Source organism: Corvus brachyrhynchos, unplaced genomic scaffold (assembly GCF_000691975.1).
Source record: "Corvus brachyrhynchos isolate BGI_N302 unplaced genomic scaffold, ASM69197v1 scaffold87, whole genome shotgun sequence".
Taxonomy (NCBI): Eukaryota; Metazoa; Chordata; class Aves; order Passeriformes; family Corvidae; genus Corvus; species Corvus brachyrhynchos.
Genome location: NW_008239767.1, coordinates 4,709,542 through 4,722,397, shown reverse-complemented (window position 1 = coordinate 4,722,397; position 12,856 = coordinate 4,709,542). Strand labels below are relative to the sequence as shown.

The 12,856-nt window shown below is 44.2% G+C and overlaps 1 long non-coding RNA gene across 1 annotated transcript in view; it reads right to left on the bottom strand.

The window, feature by feature from the left end:
• The window catches only part of LOC108448805, a 78,187-nt gene extending 65,765 nt beyond the window's left edge, over positions 1-12,422 (bottom strand). The window contains exon 1 of the long non-coding RNA XR_001864832.1: positions 11,967-12,422. This is a non-coding gene — a long non-coding RNA (uncharacterized LOC108448805). The remainder of the gene's footprint in view (positions 1-11,966) is intronic.
• Positions 12,423-12,856: the final 434 nt, after the last annotated feature.

The window sequence follows — 12,856 nt, the reverse complement described above, 5'->3', positions numbered from 1 at the left end:
GAGTCAGGGATGTGTCTCGGTGGTGTGATGAACCCTGTCCCTCTGGGGAGGGGACACAGCCCGGCTCACCCCACAGAATAAGTGGAGGGTGGGACAAAGCAGTGCTCCTGGGGGAGAGGAGAGGCTGGGCCAGGGAGCGGCAGTGGCAGCTCACAGTGAAATGCTCTCAGCCTGCCTGATGCTCGGCCACAGCCACAGCCCCCACTCTGTGGTTAGCCCTGCTACAGTCGTTGCAGGCAGCTGTCGCTGCTGCTCTTTCCTTTGCTTAATATCCCTCTTTGGCTTTTATGTGAAGCTGACCACCCAAGGCCTTCTGACTCTCTGCCCTTTGCGGTGAGCAACACTTTTACTGTGTAAAGCCCTTTCTTGTTGCATAAATTTTCTGTAAGGGTCATGCAAGAGCAACCCGAAGAGAGACCCAGGAACACATGGTTTATGAATTTGAGGGAAGATATGGAGAAAATTGCAGTCAGTTGTCACAGCTTAGAAAGGCGATTAGAGAAAAAAAGACCTATGGTGCAAAAAGATTAAGATAGACAAGAAGCAAAGAAGCATGGAGAGATAGTACTGTCCTCTGAGAGCATTCTGAGAGCACACACACCCTTGCCCAGTTGTTCAAGCTATCAGTTTTATTGTGCCCTCAGACCCTCCCATCCTAGGGGCATCAGCTGGGAACTGAATCACTGCAAAAGAGCTGAGAACATTTCTTCTGAAGGAGCAGGTCTTCTCTGACTTAAGCATTCACACCACAACCAGCCAAAAGCACCCAACAAGAACTCAAAGGTATAAAAGAGGTGTGAACAGGTGTCCTAAAGCCATCTGCAGTCACTCTCCCAAAGCAAACAACCTTATGTCCAAACAGGCAGTACTCTCCCCAGCAAACACATAGCCACCTGTCTTGGCATGGGTGCCTCAATGGCTCCAATCGCCAGTGCATCAATCTACTTCATTCTAGCCTGTAAAAAAAAGGACTGCAGAGCAAATATTACCTCTTTTCTTTTCTCCTGAGACCTATCTGCCTGGGACACTCTCTGGAGCAGGCATTTGCAGCTTCTGTAGAGTACTAGTTGAGCCCCGCATGGTATGGGCTGTCAGAGCTGCAAAGGCTCTTGAAGCCACCAGGAGGTACATGCAAAATAGTGAAAGTTGACATAGTGACTGCCCTAGAGGTGGAAAACTGCAGCGTCTGCTTAAATGGACTAATCACTGCAGGGGCCTTCCAGGAAAGGTCATGCTAATTACATGTGTACAGCTCATGATGGGACTTGTGTCCTAACAGAGGTTAGACTTTCACTGGCATGGCAGCTGTTTCCCACCTTTCCAGCTGTAAGTTGCTCCCTGTCTGTACTGAAGGACAGGCTGGAGCACCCTGGAGCTTGCCTTACCTTGCCCAGGATTGCACAGAACTGACATGTCAGAAGTGTTGAGGTCTTCTGTCATCCCGGGCGCTGCTATCAGTGATGGATTGGAAATGTGGTCTAAGTGCTGCCTCTGCTTGCATGGACTGCACTTTTGGAGATGGTGAGGAATGGTGCTGAATAAACAGCATGTCCTTTATACTGGGCAGGATGGTGAATGCCTGATGTGGAGGGGACACACAGATCAGGGATACAAAAAGGAGCAGTTTGCTGTGCCCTGAATGTCTTTTGGCACTGGAGTGCACAACACCTGCTTGAGACCTTCCCAGCCATCTCAGGGTAGTGGTAGCTGAACTGACAGCTCCACTGAGTGTCCAAAAATCAGAGCCTCTTTCCATTGTTTGTGCTGTGACAGTACCTGAAAGGCTGAGCCAGGTGGTGCTGTATGGCCTGGCACAAACACTGAGTCAGAGACGTTTTTCACTATGAGGAGCTGATGCAAGAGCCACCACATTGGTCATCACTGGGGCTGCTGTCTCTGCAAAGGAACCAGACCCAAAACCCTGATTCATCTTCTGAGCTATACATGAATGCTCAGCTTCAAACGCATGCTTGACTCTTACACAAACCATCTGAGAGAAATCGGGCTGTGAAATTTTCCTTGTCCTCCACTTCACAAGAAGAAACATTCTGGTTAGTTATATATAGGGTCTCCATGACTAGAAATAGACATGTTCTTTCCTGACTGAAGGAGAGAGGGAGATACAAGACAGACCTATTTGCTGCCTAGTAGACTACATATTCAACCTTTTCCTTTCACACTGATACAGTAACTGTACGTGAATGCTCCTGTCTCTTTATGGAGGATGTGGTTAGGTCCTTGTCTGCCTTACTAAATGTCCGACTTTCCTGTCTCTTGGAACATAGCAAGGCACTCCTGTTTGCCATGGAGACCATCCCCTGTCTCATCTATCAAGATGAGGTCCTCCTGCATGCAGCAGCAAGAAAACTTCCTCATCCTGTGGAGTGCCTGGGGGTCCCTGGGGCCATTACTCTGCTCTGCTCCTGGTCAGTTCTCCAGGGCAGCCCCGGGACAGTGTAAAACATTGCACTGCCCACTCTGCTGGCATCACTGGCTGGCGCCAGGGCTGCAGCAGTGGGGTGCATTTGTCAACAGAGTGTTTGTCTCATTCATCCACCTGATAGTGGAGCTGAACATAATGATCTAAGGTGCAGGGCTGACTTCCTTTGGTAAGTTCATGTCCTCATCCTATGCCTCAGTTTACCCTTCCATTACATGGGGTGATCACACCTGCCTGCTTGCAGGCTGGCAAATGTTATCTTCTAGGCTTCAGATGGGAGATATTGTAAATATTGGCTCTAATAATTTATATGTCACAAGTTGGAAATACAGTTTCAAGTGTTCTCACCAGGAAAATGGTATTTGGGGAGTTAGGAAGAGGTCAGGATCCCTGCCGCATTGCTGTGCTCCTTTCCTTCCCATTGCAGTGATGCAACTGAAGGTAAAATTTGGCAAGGGGAATTTCACAGTGAATTAAAGTGTAGGAGGCAAGGGAAAGAAGCTGAGGTCACAGCACAGCTAATGTGCAATAGCCAGACCTACCCAGGCTGGTGGATAATGAGTTGTCAGGATTATATGTGGCAGCGGAATGGCTTGTTTTGAAGTGGAATTATTGAACTGATTATGGGCAAGTTCTTGTACCTACGTCCTGCAAATAAATAGCGCAAATAATGAGCAGCAAACAAGGCAAGACACATACTAAGCCAGCAGAACAAGGAGACAAAGTATTATCTGTCAGACAGAGAGACAAATTGAAAAAAGGGAGTCATTAAGAGAGGGAGATAAATCTGGGAGGGGGAAGAGTGACAAGGAAGAGAGACACTGCTGCTGTAAAATGGGAAGCACTCATTTTTTAATGCTATGTATCCCCAACGAGCATCATGAGGATACCTGGCTGCTTTGGCATATCTGGGACTGTGTGTGTCATGCCATGATGCTGCTGCATGCACCTTTCCTGGTCTGTATGTGCTGCTGCAAGTCTGGTGCATCCCTGTGAGTGATGAACTACTTTCATCAGTTCACACTAAATGTTCAGAATTAGTTGAGCTATAAGCCATATTTTATGTTAGGTTACAGGAGAAAACAGTAGGAGATAGGATTTATGCTCTCTGTATAAATGAACTTCATAAGCTTTTCTTCGCAAGGGAGAAAGAAATTGTGTCTGACAAAGTTCTGCACAAAAAAAAAATTTAAAAAGAACATTTCTAAAGTGGGAAAAAAACAGCTTTTGTTATCACGGGTGATTAATTGAATTGATGCGTAACTGTTGTTCCAGAGCAGTGGAGATTAGAAACAGTGACAGACTATGCCCTAGTGGTCCCAATTCTGCTATTACCTGAAATTACAGTCCAAAGCAGGCTGACTTGTGTGCCCCACAAATTCATAAAAATTCAAGAGCCACTCTCACCAGTCTACTTTTGATAAATTCTTCTTGATTCAATAACCTTTCTTAATGGAATTTCTCTCTCTCTTCCTCTCTTTACTTTTTACCTTTTTTTTTCACTTTGGTCCACACATTTATTATTATCCCTCCCACTCTCCTCCGTGGGAGTGCAGACCTCTGACTAAACATCCATGTTGTAATCTGTACAGGAATTTACTGATGGTGCATGACAGAAGGGACTTAAAGAAAATTATGCATTTCTCAGGTCTACCCTAGGGCACACAAATCAAAGTCTCCCCTGAACACTATATAGTAAAACTGGAAGTAGCTACACTTTATATGGAAATTAGATGATCCTAGGATATAACACAACCAAACATATATCAAAACACAGTGACAATGAAGGTGGAAACTACTTTTTCTTTAGTGAGGATGTAAACCTCTATTTTGTTTTATTTCTCCTAATATATGCCTTTTTCTCCAAGGATGAGAAAGAACCCCACTAGGAATATGCATTCACTGGACAGGCTCTAAAGCTTGCCATTCTTTTTTCATTTTCATTTTGCTTTTAGGCCACTTCTATTTTTACTGTCTTAGGAAAGGTATTTAGAATAGTTCACATAGTAACAAATACCTTGATCTCTTATGGACTGAATCAGAAAGGGAAGGGCTTAATTGGGGGACAGGGAGTAATAGCTCATGGCACTTTTAGGGCAAGGGACCATATCTAATTTTGCTTTCTTCTTCTCTAGATTCTTGCTTGTTTTATAACAAAAACGAACCATAAAGCGTAGTGATGTGATATCTTGTACATAAAGCCTGCTGGTTTTCCTCACACTAGCTCCTTCCTGGGGGATGAGCCATTAACAGCAGAGCCCCTCCAGCTGCTGTTGTTGATGGCTGTGCAAAAGCAGCTGCCACATGCAGGCTCATTGCAGCTGGGACATAGATCGTACAACATCTGGGTTTGTGTCACTTCCCTCCAGGGCTTCTGCACACCTTTCATATTCCATTTTTTTAATGAAATGGGGAGTGGGGGCTGGAGAGATCCATGTATGATTTGTGCTTTGAAACAAGGCAAAGAGGGACAGAGAAGGTTCAATGCCAAAACCAAACATAAAAGCAGAATAGATAAAAGGAAGATTGTGTTTATTCCACTAGTACTCCTGGATCAGCATTTGAAGAATTAACTTTCTGCATTCTTTTGTATTGTCATTTTATAGGGTGAAAAATCAGCTCATTTCAAGGCAGCATAAGAAAAAAAGGAGATGACAAAGTTCAGCATCCCTTGGGGCTCTCAGTTTTGATGAGCTGATAGATTAACCCAAGTGCTCTCCCACTTCTATTGGGTGTGTGGGATCAGATTGCATCTTGCTGCACATCTCAACAGAGTGCAGTGATACAAGTCATCTCGTCCATGAAGGCAACAGGACACCAAAATAGAAGCAGGAAAGAAGAAATAGCCAGAATACAGAGCATGATAGCTGAGCAGATATGGACTCAGGCTCCTATTCTATGACAGCCTTTCTCTCTATAAATCTATTCGTTCCTCCATGTCTCATTTGCATATTCATAAATTCAAAATGAAACTAGTTTGCTGTCTCACAGGTCCACTATGAAAGGTAAATGATATTAAATATTGTAACCTACTCTAATGCTGTGAAAACAAAATCTATTTAAGACTATTATTACTGAAAAGGAGGGATATTTTATAGACAGTTTCCCTTTGTGTCAGAGGAGACCAGACGGTGATGTCAGACTTCCAAAGGCCAACATGACATTGGAAAAAAAACATTTATGCTTTCCCCCAAAATATGTAGAGTCCTTGAGAAGTGGAAATCTACGGAGGGCACAACTGGGACAAACAAATCATTGGGACATCATTACATATCTGCCTGCTACTTGCATATATCATGGAAATATATTTCCATGTGATGTCGGTGATAGCAGTGAGTGACTCCCTGCTTGGGAGCTGAAGGCAAGGGATTATCCTTCTTTGCTCATGAGACCACATAGGTTACTGCATCCAGCCTTGAGCTCCTTGATAAATAGGAAAGGGACTGGTAAATGGGAACAAATTCAGAGCGCCAGCAAAATGGTTAGGGGCACTGGCCCCATGAGGGCACTTTTTCAGCCTGGAGAGGAGGCAACTTTGGGGGCACTTAGGAAGCCAACGGAATGCATTCTGGGGTTCCTCCCCACCTGAATGACTCCACCAGTCAAAATATCTTATCTCTGCTGACAGTAAAGAAGGAAAGGCACAGGCATCTTCTGCAGAAAGGTATTTGTTTATGTTTAAAGAAATAGCATATGTAGATATAACAACTGGAAAAAGCCCTACCCCTGCACTGTATCGTGAAAATATCTGAGGATATAGGATAAGACCTGTTCAGTGCCTGGGTCATATTTCTCAGAGGATGATATCTTTGAATTTCTTTTACACAGCAGATGAGAACAGGTTTCCCCTTCAGTAGCCCACACATTTTTAACATACATCACAGGTGCCACTGAGAAATTGTTTTCCTACTATGTCTTTCTGTTTTGAACAATGCATAAACTGTCCTAGTGAAGAGAGAAAAAGGGCTCAGAGTTAAAAATGCCCCTATTTACTGCAGTGCCTTTATACTGCTTGTATTAAAACATTATCATTCACACAAGCAATGGTGTAAAGGAAGTCGAGGCAATAAAACACAAATCAGAGATGGTGCTTCTACTAACGAAAATACAGGTACCACAGCAAGTCCCTGGCTGTCCCTCCTGTCTCCTGACCAGCTGTGTGCAAATGTATCTGCTGGGTTGAGGAAGAGGAATGGTGACAGAAGAGCCAGTTTTTCTGCATGCGAAAGGGAAAGGGCAGTATCCATCCTGGGGTGACCAGCCTGTACAAACCGGCTTGAGCTCAACTCTGGCAGCAGTGCATGGCTTTCTGCAGTCTCCTACCTTCTCCTGCCAGCTTCCCTAGCTCCACCAGGAGCATTAGCATTGTTATGGCACACAAAGATACGGTCCTGGTTTCTTTATGGCTCAAGCAGGAACGTTAATTCCAACATTATGGCAATTCCTTTCCCATTTCACATGTACCATGCCCACTACACACAACTAACACTGGCTTTGGGTATGTCTCTTACCCTTTGGGGGCTTCTCATGTATCCCCTGTGTATCTGTCTCACTAGTGCCACAGACAAGAGGGGAGGATTCACCCATGAATCCCGAGGCAGACGCACATAAAGGGCTGTTATTTATCACCTCTTTTTGTGCAAAATCGGTTGTGCAGCAGTGTGGACAAAATCCCAGCTCAGCACTTGAAGGATCGCTCATGCCATCCTGCATCCCTATCAGCTGCAAACATTTCAATGTCCTGCAGGATAAAACCATACAAGGGGTGTGCTTACAGTGTTCACTGTGCAGGCTAGGTGTAGCTAGGCAGTTTATCATCCTCATGGAAAATGGCCAGGACAGCAACTTTGAGATCAGCTACCTTGTTGAACAGCACCCTGTACTACAGCAGATGAAATTCAATTGCTTCCCAAAGAGCAAAGCAGATGCCTTGACCATCATGACCTGTCACATGAAGAGTTATAAGCCATGAGCATGAGAAAGATTCAGCTCTCCTGCCTGGCCAACAAAATAAAATACTTGCTGTTTTTTTGGGAAACTAAGAGTGCCGTTCTGGGACAGTACAGCCAGAGTGGCTACTCAGAGAAAGAGAGGCTGTCACTCAGCTTCTCTGCTGGCACTGCAATGCCAGCAGGACTCTCCTCCCTTGAGCATGTATTTGAAGCGTGTGTGGTGCTTGCCAGCTGAATCATAGCTGTTGGTACAGAGAAGATTGATGGGAGGGCAGAGGGACATAAGCTCCCCAAGAAAGATGACCAGTTTTCTTTGGAAAGCAGTCCTTTGCTATAGGAGGGGAAATCACAGCAAGAACAATGAGTAGAAGAGAATCCTGGACAAACTGCAACTGGAATATGGCATCCATCTGAAGGAGAAATGGGAAAATAGATCAGGCAAAGAGCAGAGCAGTAGAGAATAAAGTTTAGAGAAGATGTGAAGGTTTGCTTAAGGTAGGCAAGGAAAGATGAAGGAGATATAAAGGGGAATGGAGAATTTGGCTAGCAGCTGGGAGGCAATCAGAAAGGCAGTAGTAGGTCTGGGAGGGGAAACAGAGTGAAGAAAAAGACAAAAATAGAGAGAGGTAGAAACAGAAATGAAGATGTTGCTGCACCAAGTTTGCACAGGCTTTTGTGGTGATGGTTACCTGAGTGCCTGTGTGCCGTGCTCCCTAACTCCTCCAGGCTGGGAGCACAGCACAGATGCCCACACTGGCCCTGCATGAATCCTGCCCAGCTCTGCAGGAATTGCAGGCTGTGCAGCATATCTTCCTGGCCTCAGATTTGCACCTCCCCAGTAAGTCCTGCTTACATATTGTCAGCCATGTGCTGTAGAGCCCAGGACCCACTACGTGAAAGGCAATTATTTACTTAATGTTCATAAATTAATATCCAGCTCCTGGAGTCATCTGGCTCTTTAGGCCTTGGTGAGATGCTGTCTCTCTTTTCTTTTTTTTTTTTTTCCCCCAGTGCACACAAGATAGTGTGGAGCTGTTGATGTGTTTAGTACAAGTTTATCTTGAAGACATCTGCTTATGCCAAGGGAATAGTATGAACCCCCAGTGACCTGTAGAGCCTGCATTCCTAATTAGCTGAGAAATATTCCATAATCAGGGTATTGCCATTTGAATGGAGTCTAAAGATAGAAAGGTCGTGTTCTTGTCTGAGGTCACAAATAATCACTTCTGACTATATAGTTTCATTCTGACCTAGAGTTAACCAGGTGCAAAGCTGGTAAGCAGCAGGACAAGATTTTACTGTCTCACAGAGTACATCTACCCCGAGGGCGTGCCTTATGTTTTTCAGTCACCTTTTTTTCTTCCAACCTCTAGCAAACATGTACAAACCCTTCAAGCATGACCGAGTAAGTGCTTTGAAACAATGCCGGCTTTTACGGCTGCTTTGCTGCAGGCCATCAGCCCCAAGAAGGTGCAACAAGCACAAAATGCTGAGAATGTGCCCTCCAGCACACTCACACCACCCCCAGCACCTGCCAGCCCTTCTTGCCACTCACTCCCCATTTGCCTCTTGCCCACCTGTGTGTTGGGGTTTTTTTGTTATTTTATTTTTTTGGCCCCTGCCCTTTTTTATTCTCCAGAGCAGCATTCAGCTTCTGGAACCACCCAGCCTCCTCCATCCACTGCACTGCTTCACCACAGTATGGAGGCAGAAACTGATTTCTCTAAGGGCCTCCCAACATGTGGACCCTCTCCACCACAGCAAGAGTTTGGGCAGGAGTAACTCTGGCACTGGGAACCATTCCCAGGTTGCTTCAAACTACTGACTGTGGTGGAAGCATTTCAGTTTGGAGTTTGGCAATGTTGGTTGTAGCTTCCCAGAGGAAGAGCCTGGCTATCTCTGGTTTAAATACCCTGTGAGTGTCTTCTGTGGTGCAAACACAGACACAAATGAGGGGTGGGGTGTGGTGCAAACACACACCCACAGAGGGGTGGGGAGAAAGGCAAAGATGATATACTCCAATATGCTGATGGGGTATACCATGGCTGGATAGCATGTGTAGGAGAAAAATAAACAAATGGCCATGGACAGTAACAGAGCTGCTCACCCAGATGGCAGGCTGATCAGAAGCAGCTAATACCCTGCCTTATCTTTCCATCTCTCCCAGCCTTCTCTCTGACTGGGCAATCTGTCACTACATCTCTACCCTGGAGGACATAAAAAACTGTACATCTCTGTACCTATGCCTTGTTCCCTCCTCCAGCTGAGTTGTTTCAGGCACAAATGTAGGTTAGAACATTTCTCATATGGCTAAGCATAAGTTTGTGCCTGGGGAAAGACTCCACTCTGATTTTATGCCTTTGCTAGAGGGTTTGTCCCTAACTTCAGAACATCTATTTCACAGCAGGGACTGAGAATTGGATTAAGTTTGTGTGATGGATCTGTATGGCTACTCTACAGAGCAGGCACGTAAACCTCAAAGCAGGGCATCTTTGTGTGGTTGTAGGAATGGGCTCCCAGACTGGAAAGCAGTGGCAAAAAAATCACCAGGAAGAGTACACTCAACAAAAGAATAGTTCCCAGCAAGCTGTGTGTTGTTGCTGTGGAAATTATAATTTCAGTTCAGTTAACACTTGAAGATCAGTGTTTTGTTTTTGCCAGCAGTCAGGCTTCCTGATGTTACCTGCAGGAATTCTGCTGTGGATTAATACATAGGGTGACATGATCTCAGACAGATAGGTCTCTGCCCATCCTCCTTCTCTCAGCTACATGCAGTCCAAACTCTGTGAAATCCTCCTGGAAGCCCTTGAGAAATGTTCTTGCTTACTTCCAAAAAAAAAAAAAAAAATCTATTCTGAAAAATCTATTCTAAAGGAAAAAAAAATGGAAAAAAAACAAGCAAAAAAAAAAAAATTGCTTGGTGAAATAAGTTACATTGTAAAAAATCCCACTGGCAACTTCTGGGAAATTCACAAATGACTGTTCCATTGTCCAGGGTCTCTGTCTCTTGGGCATGTCCCCTTACAGAGTGCATATATTTGTGGATGCTCACTGTTATCTTTGTTGTTTTGTTTGCACAGGGAAATAGTGTCAACATTCAATTTTTTGGTTTGTCTAAAGGACAGTTAAACTGTGATGGGTGACTTAGTTCTTTCAGGAGAAGTATTCAAACAGTAATTACTGTAGCTGAATGATTCAGAAAGTTTTCAGATAATCTTTGCTTAGGTCCTGATCTTCCCAAGACAATGCTTATGCTTCATTTTTTGCTTGCACAGTCACACGGAATTAAATGTGAGCATAACAGCACTTTTAAAGTTATGCCTATCATAAATCACCTTTCTGCATCAGGGCCTCAATCACTGCGTGTTAATAGATATTCGATGGGGGGGAAAAAGAGTAAATAAGCTTGCTTTGGCCCCATTTTAAATTCCTTTTGTTTTCAGTGATAGTTTGGAAAATAGACCTTCGGTAAACAAAATAACAATGACAAAAAAAGGCAAGAGGAAACAGTTTTTAAAGCCACATATGGAAGTACTTCTGAAAACCCAGCTGTATGCTTGCATAAACAAGGATTCAGCCGAGGTATCTGCACGGTGTTCCTGTCAGGAAACAGCAGTGATGCGTATGATTTATCAGAGCACCAGCAAGTACATGCCGTGGATATTCGCTCTCAGTCCACAGTGTTAAAGATTAGAAAAGGTATCTGTTGAATTCATTTGAATAGCAAATAGACCGGGGAATCACAGTCTGTTCTCAGCTATTCGGTGGGTGAAAAAAGTAATTTATTGAATATATTAGTCTCTCAATTCTAGCAATTAGAGCAGAGTTAGAGATCCGAAGAAAATAATTTCAGGTTCTATATATAATTTCTACAAGAAACTGATAAGTGATGTTAGTGCATGTACTTCCTAGCTTCTGGGTCAGTCACAAGTAGTTCGTAACAAATTCTCCCCACTCCCAGCTCGGAGGCTGGCTAACAGTGCCCTCAGCCAAGCACTGGTGTAAGGATTTTTAAGATCAAAGCATGGGTTAGCTACATTATTCTTGTGGAATTAGATTTTTGACCCCTGTTTGTAACTCACAAATTACAGTTACAAAACTTAGTCACCTACAACATTTGCAAATTAATTTCAACAACCAATTGAACACTTGAGCTAATCCACATTAGTACACAGGGAAAGGAATCTTGGACATTTGCATTTTGCATAAAAGCATGACTGAAAGTACTTCAAGGACAACTGGTAGAAAAAAAGCACTTTGGGGAGAGGAAAGACACTGGAGTTGTCAGCATCTGGTATTTCCAGGACCAGTGTTCAATTTTTGCATAATTTGGTCAGAAATTAAAGCAGGTTTTCCAACGCTTTTATCAGAGAGCTTTTCTCCCAAGTGTCCATCCTCTTGGCAGCCCCTGAAGGGAGACACCAAGCTCCCAGTCATTCTTCCCTTAGAAGCCATTTCATCAACTCAAGTCAGAGGCACCTGGATGCCTACAGAAGAATCTGGAAAACCAGCATTGCATGTGGAAGAAGAGAAGAGAGCACCAAAGAGATGGCGGATTGCCATTTTGTACTCACCCAATTAATATGCTCCTTCCTCCATTTGGTCTCTTGGTCGTTCCAGTCTCCATAATGTCTGGTGAACAGATCAAGGGGTGGAGCTGAACTGGTGACTGTCACCTTATAACATCTCTCCTATAAACACATAGTACTAGCATAGGCAGCAGGCACTGTCGTGCTGATCATCATCCTCTGAGTCAGCCATTTGCAACCACCTTCTCCAGGCTGTCATCTTGCCACTACAAATTCAAAATCTGAGTCAGAACCCAATTTAAACTGCTATAATTAACAGTCCCAATTTAACCAAACCTAGCAGTTTGTCATCTTGCATACTCTGCATACATCTGAGCATCTTGCATTTGGGCTACTTTGTTCCCTGCTCATCTCCTTCTGCAGCCAAGCAGCTCAAGTCCAAAGAGATCAGTGGGTTTAGGCTCCCATCAGGGTAGAGTCTAACAGCAGCCAAACTATAAAATTCAGCCATGCAGGACTTGTTTGATTGTTAAAAAGCAAAGTACCAAATGCGATGGAATGGATGCTGCTGTGTGCTAATCTATAAATACTGATGAGTCAAAAGGGGGTGAAGTTCTGCAAGTGATTTGTCAGTGAAAAAGAATTATTGTAGAATGGAGTGGCCCACTGCAATGAGGCGGCTCTGGGGCAGAGAACCCAGGCTGGCAAGGAAAAAGCCTGGGTGCTGCTTAGGGGAAAGATGGATGGAAGCATCTTGCTTGCTGGTGAGCCCCAGGAAACTTGGACCAGCCAAGTTTTCTATGTGGAAGATAATTGTTTATCAAACAAGCTAAACATGAGCACTATTTCCCTTATTGTTTCTATATACTCATGTTACTAACAAATGCTTCACTCTGAAGAGGGCCTCTGGTCACTGTGGATAGTTTAGAGTGTCC